Consider the following 14,275-nt stretch of genomic DNA (forward strand, 5'->3'; position numbering starts at 1 on the left):
AGACTCCCAGGTGACAACGCTGTTTCCAGCAGTCTCTCTTTCAGTTAGCTATGGTCAGGGAGATATGGGTGGAAGCTCATTGGCTATTTCTGTTTACCCACTCCTGGAAGGTACACACAATGTCTGATGCTCCAGCGGCCATGTTGAAGCCTTCCTGACAGAAGCCATGTGCTCAGGCTGGCGGAATAAAAACACAGAAATGTGGCTGCCTTACTCTGGATTCTTCTTTCTTTTAAGATGAGAGAAAATAAATCTTTATCTTGTTCAAGTCACATTGATCAGGTCTCCTTCACGGGAAGATAAATGCAATTCCTAAGTGTTAAGGCCTCAGAGGAAACCAAAGCTTTATAGGCTATGGCTCATGAGCTTTGCTAAGAGGGGTCCATCTGGTCGGATCCAAACATTGTTCTTTCCCTGTCCTAACCTGAGTCCTCAGATGCAATGGGAGGAAAAGATTGACGTGTGCCAGGGGTCCACAGCAGTGGAGCCCAAGGAGAAGGGAAGAAGAAAGCCCAAAGGAGGCCTTTCCTTATTAACACTGAGACAAAGGCTACAGAAGGCCAAGCTGTGCATTAGAATCCACGTGGGCTGATCAGCCCCACATTGAGGGCTGCGGAGTGGTGACCTTCTTCCCCCGGCCCAGGTACTGTGAGTTCCCTGATTGTGCCACATAAAGGGGCAGGGTAGAAAGGAGCCAGCCGAGGCCCAGTGGAGGGCTGTCTGTGTTTCCAGTGAGTGAGAAGCTAGCCACGCCTACCTGTTGCCAGAGCCATGGGCTTCGGCTTATGCCATGAGGTTGGCCCGCTGGATACTTGGTTCTAGATCAGCTGTCCCTTTTGGATGGAACAGATCTGCATCTACCACTCTCACCGTGCTCTGGTCCTCAGTTGGGATGACAACTGAAAGAAGGTCTCATGGGGTTGGAGAGACATGGCTCTGTGGTTAAGAGCACTGGCTGTTCTTGCCGAGGACCCAAATTTGGTTCCCAGCTCCTACACAGTGGTTCACGACTGTTTGTAGCTACAGTTCCAGGGTATCTAATGCCCTCTTCTGGCCTTTATGGGCACTGCACACACATGGTGACCACACATACGTACATGCAAAACACTTATATACATAAAATAAAACAAATACTTCTAAAAACAATTAAAGAAAGCGTCTCTACCCAGGTATGGTGCTCATGAACATAATTCCAGCCCTCAAGGGACTGAGGCAAGAGGATCCTGAATTAGATGCCATCCTAGACTATGGCATGTGTCTGTCTCAACCCCCCACACCCCACCCCAGTCTAGGCAGCCAAGGAGGAACATTCCTTTGGAACTCTGATTTGCAATTACACCAGGTGCTACACATAGAGCCCTCATTGACTCAAAAATGGCTCTTTGAGTTACAGAAGGTCAGAAGTCATGCTGTCTGAGGTCAGGTGTGGGGTGAAGCTCACAAGCAGCTCACTCTGTTGAAGGATAAGGCCCAGAGGAAAGCCTGACTCTGAACAGAGGCTAAAGGGAAGAGTTCTCACCAGCCCTCGGAAGAGGCCAGCACTTGCTTAACCTTGAAAGAAAGTCACCAGGGGAGGTTTCCCACTGTGTCCTTGTCCTGCTGAGTGCAGCAGCTCCAAGGTTCCCCTCAGATAACTCCCTATCAAGGCAATCTGCAGATTTTCCTCAGGTCGGCACTTCGGCAGCAAAGATAATGTAGGTATTTTCAGTCAGCCCAGAGCCAGAGAGATAACGGGGAGAGCGGGAGAGAACTTGATTGAATGACCAAGATAAATTTACTGTACCACAGGAAATCGAAATGCAAAAATCAGGATTGGGAACAACTGAAATATTTAAAAAGACGAAGAGAAAAGGGACCGGCCAGCTTACCCCCTCCTCCCCTGAGCTCGTGAATATTGTAAAAGATAATAGGGTAGAGAAAGGACCAGAATAGAAACTAGCCATTAAGAGAGACAGAATGACAGGGTCTGGATTACAAATAGGAATATAATTAAGGAAGGAGGAGAAGTGAGAAGGGTTTGGGGCTGCTCTCCTTGGCCTCTGGTTTCACTTGGGTTATGGCTGAGAGCTGGCCTGTCTTGTCATGGAAAAACCCTTTCTCTTGTCTTCTCTCTGGAATCTGTGAGTAGGGTGGGGTCGTCATGTTTTTGGGTGGTAGGCCTGAGGGCTATAGGATAGACTGGTCCATTGGCTTGGCTGCTGTGACTAAGATACATAAGAACATAAGCAGTTTAGGGTATGGGGGAGTTTGTTTGCCTCGTGTGTAATAGTTTGAGCTGACTTTTCCACCCAAGATCCTCCCATCATCCTTGGGTGTCATCTTCCGGGTTGAGGCTGAGTTGCTGTGGCTCCAACTCTAAGGAAAGGGACAGAACCTAGAGAAGACACAGCCACACGTCCCAGTGGCTTAGACATGGTACCTCTCACTTCCAGTCACATACTTTCAGGAACCTCTTAGTGGTATCGCAACCATTAGCTGCAGGGGCAGCTGGGAAATGTAGTTTTGCTATACATTCAGGAAGTTAGGAGTAGGGTATTGGAGGATGAACAGTGTTGAGGACCACAAGGAACCAAGGGCTAGAATTGGCTGGGGTGCAGGTGGCTGCTGACAGTGAAACCTTGGTCTTGGAGAGAGCTATCCATGGCTCCACGGGGACTTCTGCCTGTTGTCAAGGAGATCAGCTGACCGCAGACCTCCATCAGGACCAGTGGGGTTTGGAAGCAGATGTACTTCTTGGTGAAGATGTGGTGCACTGCGTCCTTGCAAGTGATCAGCCCACACTTGTTTCCTCTAACCAATCGAGGCTACAGGAGGCAAAAAAAAAAAAAAATGCCCTGCCCCCTACACGCGTGCCTTTCACCAATGACAGCAGCATCTTGCTCCCTCCCTAGCCTCTCAAATTGAGAACAAAATCAGGAACACAAGGGGGGCATGTTAAGCAATCAGTAGCTAATGGAAGGAGTAACCCTCCAGGATTGGACATTCAGGCTCAGGTACAGAGGGAAGATGCATGAAACACAGGCCACTGGTTGCAATCAGCGGCAAGGCAGGGGGCTCTTTCAGGGAGCCATGGGAGTGGGGAGTAGAGGCTCCATCCATCAGGCCCTGTCAGTTTAGACCTGGTCTGCTCTTCCTCTGAGGAGCCTGGATCACTCGTATGCTAATTGCCAGCCATTGACACGATTTTCAGAGCTTAGCATCAGCCTTCAGAGTGTCTTTTTCCCCCCAGTGTAGTCACTTCTGCAATCAATACCTTGACAGGGACTGGCTGCTAGGCAGGAAAGATCTGACCATTTCGATCAGATCTGACCATTCCCTTCTGTTTTTAAGGTTTAAAAAAAAATCTATGCATAAAACCTTTTAGTGACTCACAGGCCACCCGTCTGGCTTGCCCACCCCCTCTCCCTGTTCATCATTCACCTGTCAGTTCTTTTTAAACAATGAAAACCATTTTCTTTCTTCAGATATAAAAGGTGTCAAGGCCTTGGCTCAAGTCAAGAGATCCGAGGTCTTTTGGGGTCTCTCCGAAGAGCTGCTGTAAGCATTGTCGTCCCCAAGATCTCTCCCTGGTGTGATCTGGAAGCAGGCTTCATGCTTGCTTCTCTGGAACATGTAAGATCGTGTTTGTGCTAGAGGGTTACATTAAGGACCTAAACATTGTGGTTGTGCTGGATCTTCTGGGGAAGGTGCCAGAATCTCACTCTTTGAGTTGCCTAAGGGACCCAGAACTCAGTGTTGGTTCAACACTGTAGTCTTATTTAGACTCAAAGCCTTAAGAAACCCACTTCCTGATTCCCAAGAGCCTGCCTCATTTCCTTCCTCTCTGGCTTATGTAGGTTGATGAGACAAGCTCCATACTTCTAAATGTAGAGCACGAAGCTCCTTTTTTTCGTTTCTTTTTAAAAGTAGAGTTGATGTTTCTCCCCTCTCCATAAGTCATGACACACACACACATACATATCGGGAGCTAGCGAGTAACCAGGTGATTGCATTAAATATCAATTGCTTGGGCTTAGCAGGAGGCAGCCATGGTCCATCCCCAGTTCTGTGCACACTGATTGTGTGGATTCAGAGTTCCTGTCTCATGTTCTCTGGATACTCCCAAGTATTAAATGGGAGCCTTGTTTCTCTGGGCAGTAAAATGCCAAGTCCCAGGCTTCTAGCCAGGTCTTATGATGTTTGTAGCTGTCCCTTTCGTGTGTGGCCTATGGGTATGGGGTATGAACAGTCCTTCCATGCCTTGGTAAGACAGGCCACCTGGTCATGCATTAGGCATATGTGTGTGCGTTTGTGTGTGCACATGTAGGATGAAGGGCATTTAACAGGCTAGGAAGGTCTTGGTGACAAGGATGATGCCACATGTATCCTATCATGTGCTTCTCATCTTGTTTTTCTGTATTTGTGTGTTCATATGTGTACACACATGTGCAGGTGTGCTTATATACATGCAGAGACAAAAGGTCAACCTTGAGTGCCCGTCCTTTTGGAGCTGTCCACTTTGGTTTTTGAAATCTGTCTTTGTTGGGATTTGGCAATTAGACTGGATTGACTGGTTAGTGAGTTCCAGGAATTCACTTGTCTCCAGCTCCCCAGTGCCACTTGGGAAATGCCTGGCTTAGGAAATGTCATCACAGTCCCGCTTCTCTCTAAGGTTGGTCTTACCTGGACAGAGCTTCTCCCTGCTGCCCACCTGTGACAGCCTGGTGTGGGAAGTCCTTCTGTATATGTGTTGCTTTTATTGGTTAATAAAGAAGCTGCTTTCAGCCAATGGCTTAACAGAATACAACCAGGCTATCTATCAATCTGTCTGTCTGTCTGTCTGTCTGTCTGTCTGTCTGTTTGTCTATCTATCTAGAGAGTAGGTGGAGTCAAAGAGATGCCATGTAATCCTGCAGGGAGACAGATGCTAGGGACAGAACTTTACCCTGTAAACCGCAGCCATGTGGCGATACACAGATTAATAGAGATGGACTAGTTTAGGATGTAAGAGCTAGACAATAAGAAACTAGAGCTAATAGGCCAAGCAGGGATTTAGTTAATAGAGTTTCTGAGTGGTTATTTCAGGTCTGGGCGTCCAGGAATGAACAAACGACCTCCTACAACAGAATCAGTTATAGTCACGTCACATCATCATCAGGAAATGGACCTGGCTCTGATGTCCGCGTCTGATCTCTGTCTAGCAGGGCATGTCTGTATCTTGTTCATGGGAGATTGTATTGTACCCTTACCCCTACCAAAACTTGGGAGTCCAGCTCCCTGCCTCGCCTTGCTCATTCACCTTTCATGCAAGCCATCTCCTTCCGAGTTTCAGGCAAGAGGTATCAGTCTCTCTGCAGCCTTCCTACAAATTCCAGGGGAGAAGCCAGATCCTCTTAGTGGCTCTCATCCCTGCATCCCTGCATGCAGCTGTGTGTTTTCTTCCCCGACATGCTCAGGCCCGTTCTCTTCATCCTGGTTCATGCTCTCACAGTGTTCTCTGTGGTAGACAGAAGGCCAGTGATGCCCCAATGCCAAGTGAACTGGAAATCCAGCCGGGTGGCCCGGAAGCTCGCTCCTCTCTGCCCCTGCTGCTGTCACTTGGGTCTTGAGTGTGTTCCCGAGGGTTTATGTGATATTAATCTCTCTCTGGAGGTATCCAGACAGTGAAAACTGCCAGATTACAGTGTTCAGAGGTAGGGTCACTGAGGGGGTTGGGAGTAGACTAGGTCCTAGGGCAGACACCAGGATTGGTGGTTTTATGAGAAGAAGGGGAGTCTGGATAACATGTACGTGCTACTTCCTGTCTTTCGCCACGTGGGACCTAGTGCCCTCTCAAAACTCTTCCCATGAAGGCCACCAACAGATGCAGCCCGTCAACCTTAGACTTCCAGAACCATGAATCCAAACTGCTCTTATTTTTCGAATTTTTTAAATTTTTTATTGTTTTTATTGAACTATATATGCTGGGCGATGGTGGCACATGCCTTTAATCCCAGCACTCGGAAGGCAGAGGCAGGTGAATCTCTGTGAGTTCGAGACCAGCCTGGTCTACAGAGCTAGTTCCAGGACAGGCTCCAAAGCCACAGAGAAACCCTGTCTCGAAAAACCAAAATAAATAAATAAATAAATAAATAAATAAATGAAAATGAACTATATATTTTTCTATACTCCCCTCCCTTCCTCCCCCCTCCTCTTTTGCCTTCTCCCATGATCCTCACACTCCCAATTTACTCAGGAGATCTTGTCTTTTTCTACTTCCCATGTAGATTAGATCTATGTATTTCTCTCTTAGGGTCTTCATTGTTGTCTAGGTTCTCTGGGGTTATGAATTGTAGGCTGGTTTTTTTGCTTTATGTTTAAGAGCCACTTATGAGTGAGTATATATTATATTTGTCTTTCTGGGTCTGGGTTACCTCACTCAATATGATGTTTTCTAGATCCATCCATTTGCCTGCAAATTTCAAGATGTTATTATTTTTTATGCTGTGTAGTACTCCACTGTGTAAATGTACCACATTTTCCTTATCCATTCTTCAGTCGAGGGGCATTTAGGCTGTTTCCAGGTTCTGGCTATGACAAACAATGCTGCTATGAACATAGTTCAGCACATGTTCTTGTGGTATGATTGAGTATCCTTTGGATATATACCCAAAAGTGGTATTGCTGGGTCTTGAAGAAGGTTGTTTCCTAATTTTCTGAGAAATTGCCATACTGATTTCCAAAGTGGCTGTACAAGTTTGTACTCCCACAAGCAATGCAGAAGTGTTCCCTTTACCCTACATCTTCTCCAGCATAGGCTGTCATCAGTGTTTTTGATCTTGGTCATTCTTACAGGTGTAAGATAGAATTTCAGAGTTGTTTTGATTTGTATTTCTCCCATGACTAAAGATGTTGACTATTTCTTTTTTTTTTTGAGAGCTTGACTGTGGAGTTTATTTAAGAAGAGGGGGAAGAAGGGAAAGCTAGAGAGAGAGAGACAGAGAGAGAGACAGAGAGAGAGACAAAGATACAGAGGGAGGGAGAGAACAGGCAGAGAGCCGCCTGCCTCTTCAGAAGAATGTTGGGGGCAGACGGGGGTGGGGGTGGAGTGGGGGGGGGAGACTGGGAGAGGGCGGAGCTTGTCTCTTAAAGGGATCTTTGCAGCTGAGTAGTGATGTAGCATCCATGGGCCCCTGGGCTGGCTAGGGTACTGCCTGGGTTTATACTGCCAGGTGACAGGGCAGGCCAGTGCAATGCTAACAACCACCATACCTGATATCAGGTTGACCATTTCTTTAAGTGTTTTTCAACCATTTTAGATTCCTCTGTTGAGAGTTCTCTGTTTAGGTGTGTACTCCATTTTTTATTGGGTTATTTGTTCTTTTGATGACCAGTTTCTTGAGTTCTTTGTATATTTTGGAGATCAGATCTCTGTCCAGTGTAGGGTTGATTATCTTTTCCCATTCTGTAGGCTGCCATTTTGTTTTGTTGACCATGTCCTTTGCTTTACAGAAGCTTCTCAGTTTCAGGAGGTCCCATTTATTACTCTCAGTGTCTGTCTACTGGGATTATATATTATGTGCCAATGTGTTCAAGTGTACTTCCTATTTTCTCTTTTATGAGGTTCAGTGTGGCTGGCTTTATGTTGAGGTCTTTGATCCATTTGGACTTGAGCTGTGTGTATGGTGATAGATATGGATCTATTTTTATTCTTTTACATGTTGATATCCAGTTATACCAGCACCATTTGTTAAATATGCTTTCTTTTTTTCTATGTTTTTTTTTTGCTTCTTTTTAAACATCAGATGTTCATAAGTTTGTGGATTGATTTGCAAACCGCTCTTCTTAGTAAAGTTGTCCAGCCTCAAGTCTTTCATCTTAGTAACAGTGCACCCATTATTCTCTTTGGAACTTTCTACTGTTTCTTTATATTCTCTCTGTACTAAGGTGGAAACATTGCAGCAAACATCCCATTACGCTATCCAGTTATGGGCTCGAGGTTCATTTCCATAGAAGATCACAACCATTTATTTACAATATGCTTTGCTGCTCCTCCCATTCAAGAGTGGAGTCTGTTTCTCTACCTTTAATGTCTGGGTTGGCTCTGAGCCTCACTTCACTTTCATAGAAAGGGGCAAAGAGATGGGCTGTGCAATTTTGGGGCTTATGTGTCCTTAGTTCCTCTTTTCTTCTTTGTTTTTTTAAAACTTGTTTGTTTATTTAAATTTGAGATAAGGTTTCACAGTAACCCAGACTAGCCTTGAACCTACTACGTAGCTGAGACTGGCTTTGAATTCTTTGTCTTTCGGTTTTGGCCTCTGAAGTGCTGGGAGGTGCTACCACCCATACCTTCTACCTTTGCTGTCTTGGAAGATTGCCTGGAGACTACAGCCACGATGCAGCCTGGCTGAAAGGTCATCAGAAGAGCAAGGCCTCCTGCCATCCAACACTGGTATCAACTGTGGAAGGGAGGGCCTCTTGGATCCCCAAGCCTGTCAACCCTCCCATTGAGTGCAGCTGCATGAGCCAGCCCAAACAAAGCCAGCCTAGGAACGGGCCACTAGCCAACTGGAATGTCAAATAAAAATTGTTTTCAGTCACAAATGGAATACGATAAATAATGAATGGATATAGTATTAAGTGTGTAAGTTCTGGGCATCTCGTTACGCAACAATGGGGGCCTGAGGCAGGGGAATGTTAGAAATGGGGGAAGGATAGCCATTCATAGCTCCTTCATACAAACACTACTGTTTGCAAGGAGAGAAAGCTTTTCAGTATCGCATTTTCTACACATCTTGTTCTCTGACATTTTATCTTGAAAATTTCCAAATATACATAAAAGTGAACATTCTATACCCACCATTTAGATTCTGTAATCAACATTTGCTATTCATCTGCCATTTATCAATCTTTTTCAGTGTGTGTATGTCTGTGTGTGTGTGTATGTGTGTGAGCATACATGTGCTTGTACCATGGCGTGTGAGCCGCGGCACTCACAGAGATCAGAGGATAGCCTCAGGGGCTGGTCCTTGCCTCCGCCTTGTCTGAGGTGGTGTCACTGTGCTGTTTGCCACTTCCAGTGTTTCCAGAGTTTCTCTTGTCTCTGTCCTCCTATCTCATCTCAGGAACACTGGTCTGCTTGGCTTTCCATGGATTTTGAGGATTTGAACTTATATCCTCACAACTGTGTGGCGAGTGCTCTACCCACTAAGCCATGTGTCCATCCCCCTTCTCATTTTGGGTACATTTCCAAACTATAAACACCAGTCCCTCCACCCCCAAACACATCAGCATCCTAGGCATGGTGTTTTCAGTAGCGGTAATATTATAATACCTAACGTGTAATTTTGTACCCTGCTTCATTCAATTATCGTGATAGATGAACTCATTTGGATGTTATGAAACTCTTTGTGAAATTTATTTTTAATGGTAGATAATATACTAAGGAGATGCACTGCCATTTATTTTTCCATATTATGATTGTTGGATACTTACGACTTTTCTCATTTCTCCTCTGTTATTATAAGCTACCCATCAAACACCCTCATTTCCAGGTAAAGGAAAAAGGCCAGAGGGCTTGAATGGCTCATCTGATGTGCTCTGGGATAAGAGACATTGTACAATTCTTGTTAAATAAAACATTCTTTCCTCTTATGGCAGGGAATTAGATCACCGTGAAGAACCTGGGCACGGCTAGCTTCATCCATATTAACTGTATGACCCCTGCCTCTCAGCCTCCTGACCCAGCTATGCGCCCTGGCTGAAGTTCACCGTCTCTAGTCTCCTTTTCCTTTTCGTGAACTGGAGTGGTGAGTGGCAGGCATATCTGAGTGTCAGAGGCGTGCCCAGCACATGCCTTCACAAATGTCATTTTGTCCACATCCGTGAACTTAGAGACAAAGGTATTTACACACAGCAACATGTCACACATGGGAGTAGAACTAAACAAGTTAGCTTTCCAAACAGCGCACCAACTAAGTCTGTTGATGCCAGCTCCTGAGCAGAGGACTCTGAGGACCCAATGCATCCCCCTTCCTAAAGGGATCCACCTCGCTCACGTACAACCAGAGGTTCCGGCTGTTTCAACAGCTATCCAGGCTTCGCAGTCAGGGAAGTGCTTTTCTGGTTGTTACTCTTTTTAAAATGTGAGTGTGTGTGCACACGCATATGTGAGTGTGTGTGTGTGTGTGTGTGTATGTACACATGTGTGTGAAGGCTGGAGGACAATCTTGAGTGCCATTTTCAGGAATGCTGTCTATCTCATTTTGGACAGGCTCTCTCCATGTTCCACAGCTCACCAACTATGTCACACTGGCTGGCCAATGAGCCTCAGGAACCCTCCTGCCTCTGCCTCCCCAGAATAAGATTGCAAACACACAGATACTATTTTAAATGTGTTTTAGGTATTGAATTCAGGTCCTTGTACTAGCAAGACAACTACTTTACCCCCCTCAGCACTATACTTTTCTTCTTTTTTAAGTAGAGTACTCAGTATTTCAGGTTGGCCTTGAACTTGTGATATAGCCGAGGATGACCTAGAACTCTTGATCTTCCTGTCCCTATCCATACCCCCGCAAGAATTCAGAACATAGATGTGTGCCACCATGCCTAGTTCTATGTGCTACTTAAGACTGGACCCAGGGCTTCACGCATGCTGGGCAAGCACTCTACCAGCTGAGCCACATCTCCAAGTCTAGTTGTTACCATTTTTGAGCCCTACACACCAACAAAAACAAAGCCCAGACTAGGAGCTGGCTTTTAGTCCTTGGGAACATTTACTTTGTTCTACCAGAAAACAATATTGCCTTTGAAAATTTCCCAAGCTGTCTCTGCCAGTGATGGGCTAACCTAAGCAAGGCACACGGGGTGAAGGTCCCAGCGCACACGGCAGACGCTGTCAAAGAGAACAAACACCCCGGGGCCAGAGTTGGCAGTGTGTGTCCAAGCGCGGTCAGGTCATCCAAACAGAGAGCTTGGTGGAAAACAAGGAGATTAGAAAATGGGAGAAACTCGGGGCCGGAGAGATGGCTCAGCAGGTAAGAGCACTGGCTGCTCTCCCAGAGGACCCAGGTTCAATTCCCAGCACCCATATGGCAGCTCACAACTGTCTATAACTCCAGTTCCAGAGGATCTGACACTCTCACGCAGTCATACATGCAGGCGAAACATCATAAAGATAAATAAAAAAGAAAATAACAGAAAAGGAGAGAAACTCGAACCGCGCAAAAGAGAGAGCTGCAATCACAGTTTTTGTTGTGCCAAACTTGGAGGTGGATTGTGTGGCTAGAACGGTTCCTTTAAAACAGTCTAGGCAGGCATGGTGGCACTCACCTGTAACCCCAGCACTTGGATGGTGGAGGCAGGAGGATTGCGAGTTGGAGCTCAGCCTTGGCTACTAGTGAGACCCTGTCTCAAAGAAGTCGAGGACTGGTGAATGTATCTCATGGTACAGCATTTGCCTAGCATGTGCAAGACCTTGTGTTCGGTCCCTAGCACTATCAAAAAGGTGGTGTGTGTGTGTGTGGGTGTGTGTGTGTTTGTGTGTACAGTGTAGCAGGGAGAAACATCTCACTTGTCTCAGGTACTTGGATCCTAATGGTTCTTGACCCTCCCATCAAGGCCATTATCATCACTTTTGCGGTCATCATTACTACCAGCAACGGCAACATAAACTACAGGAGAAAACAACAGATTTCTTTATGGGCTTCAGGAGCCTACCAGGAGGTAGTAATCACACGGTTTCGGTTACATGTGGCTCTTCTTTTCCCTTTTTGTCTTGGATCCCAAGGAAAGGAGGAGCGTTCTGGGCTCCATTTTCCCTGCAATGTTTCCAGATGGCAGGGAGGCCAGAAGCCTTCTTCCAGTTAGCCCCCGGGGTCGGCGTGTCTTGCCTGTTCTCCACCCTCTGCTTGCAAACAAGGGGAGAATCCAACAGGAGGCCATTTAGGTCCAGTCTCCACGTCAGGCTGGTCTTCCTCTCACAGTGAAGGCGGGGGTCGCTGCCCACCTCACTTGTCTTCTCCGACTGTGTGGCTCACTCACCAGTCCATCAGGACTTCCAAGACTGTGAACATCAAACAGCGAGAAACCCAAAAATTTCCTAAACGCTTTGCAGAGATAATTACTACTCTCAACTAAGATGTTTTCTCCCTTTTCCTTCCTTTCTTTTTAACTCAAATTATTCAGGGATCTGAGCAGCGCGGAGGGAGTGAAGTTAGGAAAGAGAGATCAATGTGAAGAGGCTGGCTGACGGCTAATGGCCTTTAGATTGTAGAGATTGGGTAAACAGATTTAGCCACTGATTCAACATATTAATTGTTTGTTAACCTTTGTCTAACCTTTAGGAGGCCTCCGAACGTGTGGATTTAAAACCCAGAGTACACTCGAGGTATTCCCATGACAGAGACCATTTTTGCAAGGTGTTAAAACTCATTAATGTTCTGTTGAAGCTGGGCATGAAAGGGGGGTTTGGGGGGACAAAGCATATCAAATAGAGAACTAATCAAGCAAATTAATGTATGCAGCAGGCTCTCTCCCAGGCTTGCGGAAATATTCATTTGTTACCTATATAAGCTATAATTACATAAAACGCAAGCGATTGTGGGATGGAGTGTGATTTAAGGGTTGAGAGAGCAAACGTAATAACAGTAGCGTGATCCTAATAGCCGCCATCACTCTAGTAATGTTGGCCCCTAGCTAATGCTCTCATTTAGGGATCTCAGAGCATGTTAGCCACATTAATTAATCCTCTCGCCCTAAATCTTCGAGGGTTGGTAGAACCATTAGCCCCTCTCACCTTAGGTGAGAGTGAAGGACAGCAGAGCCAGGAAACTGAAGAAAGGCGGTGAAATCCTACATCTTACCCTAGTCCCCTGCCTCTGTGTCTAAGTCAGCTCTATACTGGGAAGTTGTGGGCTTGGTTCTGGGATGTTTGAATGAGGAGAATGGATGGCCATCTTTAGGTACCAAAATTATTTAACCCTTCAGCCAACATTCCTTTGGCGGGCAGAAACCGTCAGACTCAGGGGAGCCTCTCCCAAGGGTCGCGATACTTCAAGTCCTAGAGAGGCAGGGGGTTGATTCCTTGGGTCCCCTCGGCTTCTCCATTGTGTCACCCAGGACAATTTTCTGATAAGAACCCCATGGACTAAAATGATGCTGTTTCTTCAGTATCTTATGGTCCCAGCTGATAGAGACTGCAGGTCCTCCTCTGAGTCTCAGACTGTCTTCCCCCAAAGTTATCAGTCATTAGGTTTTGTGTCTTCAAGATGGACCCTGGGAGTGCTCCCCAAGCCATCTGGTCTCCCAGAACATGAAAGTCCTGGTCTCTCATCTATCCAGTTGTCCCCACAGCCCACTCGGGTTAGTCATTTATCTGGATGTCACTTCCTGTTTTCTGAAGAAGCCAAACAAGGACTCGGTTGTCTTTGTGCTGGTAGCATGAGAAGGCGCCATACCTGCCCATGCAGAAGCATGTTCTGACAATGCCTGATGCTTCTCCCTCCATGTCTCCTGTTTTCCCTTCATCACCTGCAATTGCACAAGGCCAGACTCAGCCCCTCCCACTGTCTTTCTGCTAGGGATGGACTGAGTCCAGGACTTTGCTAGCAAGCACTATATCCCTGAGCCCTGTCTCTGTCTCTCAGCCTGTCTCTTACTGTGTGATTTCTGGCAGACACCATTCAGCTTTAGTTCTTAGCTCCCAGGCCACATATGAAGGGACATGGAGCTATTTCTCCTATTCCATAGGTAGCAACTGTGGGGCCTCATTGCCCATGGCCAGCCTACTCCTGCCTCAGGAAATGAATCCTTGCTTCTTCTGGACAGGGGTGGCTTCTAGACCCTCAAGAAAATTCCCTTGAGAGAGCAGCTATTCCCCAACCTCTCTAACTTGGTTGATGTCAATCAACCCAGGAGTCTACAAGTGCTCCAACTCCCCCCCTCCTCTCAGCTACCAAAATGAGGTCTTCTATTCACACAGCTGACCACACTGTAAAAGGAGTGGTGGGCTGTGTTCCCGCCTGGATCCCAGCTAGCTTACTCCTGAAATAATTACACAGAAACTGTATTTATTTAAACACTGCCTGGCCCATTAGTTCTAGCCTCTTACTGGCTAATTCTCACATCTTGATTAACCCATTTCTATTAATGTGTATCGCCACTTGACTGTGGCTTACCAGCATGAGTCTAACCACCGTCTTGGGTAGGAGAAGTATGGCATCTGCCTGACTCTGCTTTCTTTCTCCCAGCATTCTGTTCGGTCTACTCCACCTATCTAAATTCTACCCTATCAAAAAGCCAAGACAGTTTCTTTATT

The sequence above is a fragment of the Chionomys nivalis genome, chromosome 7 (genome assembly GCF_950005125.1).
Source record: "Chionomys nivalis chromosome 7, mChiNiv1.1, whole genome shotgun sequence".
Classification (NCBI taxonomy): domain Eukaryota; kingdom Metazoa; phylum Chordata; class Mammalia; order Rodentia; family Cricetidae; genus Chionomys; species Chionomys nivalis.